At 39.8% G+C, this 2,597-nt stretch overlaps 1 protein-coding gene across 1 annotated transcript in view; it reads right to left on the reverse strand.

Moving 5' to 3' along the window:
• LOC115292546 (zinc finger protein 678-like) overlaps positions 1–2,597 on the reverse strand; it is a 23,261-nt gene that overhangs the window by 20,215 nt on the left and 449 nt on the right. The gene's annotated exons all lie outside the window — the stretch shown is intronic.

Below are 2,597 nucleotides of genomic sequence, written 5' to 3' on the forward strand. Positions count from 1 at the left end.
GGCAAGGCCTTTACTCACCACGCGAGCCTTATCCAACATCTCCGAATCCATACTGGAGAGAAGCCTTACCAATGCAAAGAATGTGGCAAATCCTTTACTCAACAGTCGAACCTTACCCAACATCACAAAATCCATACTGGAGAGAAGCCTTACCAATGCAAAGAATGTGGCAAATCCTTTACTCAGCACTCAACCTTTATCCAACATCTCCGAATCCATACTAGAGAGAAACCCTACCAATGTAGCGAATGTGGCAAGACCTTTACCAAGCACGCACATTGTATTGGACATAAAAGAATCCATTCTGGAGAGAAACGTTAGTAATGTGAGTAATGTGCCAAGGCATTTATCCAACACTCACCTTATTCAACATCACAGAATTCATACTGGATCGAAACTCTACAAATGTTAGAATATGCCTAGGTCTTTACGTGACTTTTACACTTTACTTGACATCACAGAACTCATACTAGATGAAAACCTTCCCAATGTAAAACATGTAAGGTCTTTAATCACTTTTCAGCCTTTCCTCAGTATCACAGAATTCATCCTGGAGCAACTCTTCCAAATTTGAAGAATGTGAGAAAGGTTTTGTGGACTGTTCACCCCCTTGCTTTACATAGGAAACTTGATACTGGAGAATAACCACTGAATATGACAGCATGTGGCAAGACTTCTAAGAACTGCTACAGCCTGACTCCTGATCAAAGAAGAAATACTAGGGAAGATGTTGCAAATATGCAGAATTTGGAGAGCATGTTAATTAGAGCTGAAGCTTCATTCTACACCACAGAATTCATCCTGGTGAAAAAACGTAAAATGTAAAGAATGTATTTAAATCTGTATGACTGCTCCACCCTAATCTGGATCGCAGACTTTCTCCTGAGGAGAAACATTACAAAGTAAAGAATGTGTCCCACCTATAGTGGAACTCACGACTTGCTCAATTCCATAGCTATCTTAGAGCATAGAAAGAGATAAAGAGAAGAGAGAATTGCAGTGTTTACAAATGGAGTTTGATTCTTCATCAATACTTGAAAACACACATGAGATTTAAATCCTACATCATGACATCATGAATGAGGCATGGCTTTCATATCCTGTGTACACCATACAGTGCATGAAAGAAGATAACATTGAAGACATATTTAGAAAAAAATAATTGAACATCAAATGTCAATAAACGTCACCGAATTCACATTGGGAAGAAGTACATCAGTCTCTATTCAGAAATATATCAAAATACTGATGTTAATGAATAATACAAAGTTAAACTCGATGTATATGCTCTTATGCCTCAAAAGATTAAATGGATTTGTTGTCGGAGCCATTCTGACTCACAAGTTGAGAATTCTCCTTGTGAAGTTAAGGCAGGTTTGCAAGGTCTCCTTCCATCAGATGATGACCCACTCAGTTGTTTTTCCCTGAGCACCAACACCCCCCCCACACACAAGGCCCCTTGTTGATTGGTATCTGGAATGACGTGTCCCCTTATTCTGGGCCTAATACATGCTGATTGCACCTTGTGGAGGAACTTATTATAGGAACTTCTTCTTTTGTGATTATGGAAGCAACTGTTGCATTTCCTGAGAATCCTGTTTTTCTTATGCTTCTCAAGTCAACAGGCTATTGACCCCTGCTCACAAAGAACTAACTTTTGCCTTTGCTATGCTAGAAACATTGTCTTCTATTTGAATGCTAAGGATACCTTCCTGCCCATATGACTAGCATTCAATCCCTTACCTCAATCACTCTTGATAAAGATTATGCATGAATCTTCTACAAATCTATGTTCTGGTAAATTGTTACTTATTGAAGAATTTTATCATCAGAAATCATTGTCTAAGGCAAATGCCACTCCTGTGTTATTCTCCATACATTTGACCTGAAATAAAGCTGAGTCTCTGTCAGTGCGGAGAAGCCTGCCGGTTGATCAGAAAGAATCTTGTGTTTCTCTCATCTGTCCTTTTCACCAACACCATCCTTCCTTCAGGGAACCCTGGACCTGCTGGGGCTGAACTCCAGCACCGTTAATTATAAGGAAAATGCTCACATAATCCAGAACCAGTAGGTCTCAGAGCCAGCTAGAGAACCAAGAGAACAGATGGGTCCACTCTAGTCTGGGAGGCATGAGCTAAATGTCATAGTTCTGGTATGAAGGTGGCAGCTTCGAGACCCAGGAAGGGTCAGCATTTCAGTTTGAATCTGAAAGGAGGAAAAAAGTCAATGTCCCTGTCTGAAGATCATCAGGAAGAATTCCCTCCTACCTAAGGGAGGACTTGGCCATCATCTGATTGGATGAGTCCCACCCTCCCTGAGGAGGGCAAGCTGCTTTAGTCTACCAGTCTTTACTCAGTCTAAGTGTTAACCTTATTCAAAACCACCCTCACCAAACACCCACAATAATGTTTGACCAAATATCTTAGCACCTTGGGCCCTGTTGAATTGACACATAAAATTAACCATGACACTATCATACTCTACACAAGAATATAAACTTCCCAATAAATTGATGTGAATAAAATCTTCAAAATGTCAATAGTAAATGGCAGCTTCCAGTCTAAACTTGTATGTATAGTATATATATTCACATATAT

This window comes from Suricata suricatta, chromosome 5 (assembly GCF_006229205.1).
Source record: "Suricata suricatta isolate VVHF042 chromosome 5, meerkat_22Aug2017_6uvM2_HiC, whole genome shotgun sequence".
Classification (NCBI taxonomy): domain Eukaryota; kingdom Metazoa; phylum Chordata; class Mammalia; order Carnivora; family Herpestidae; genus Suricata; species Suricata suricatta.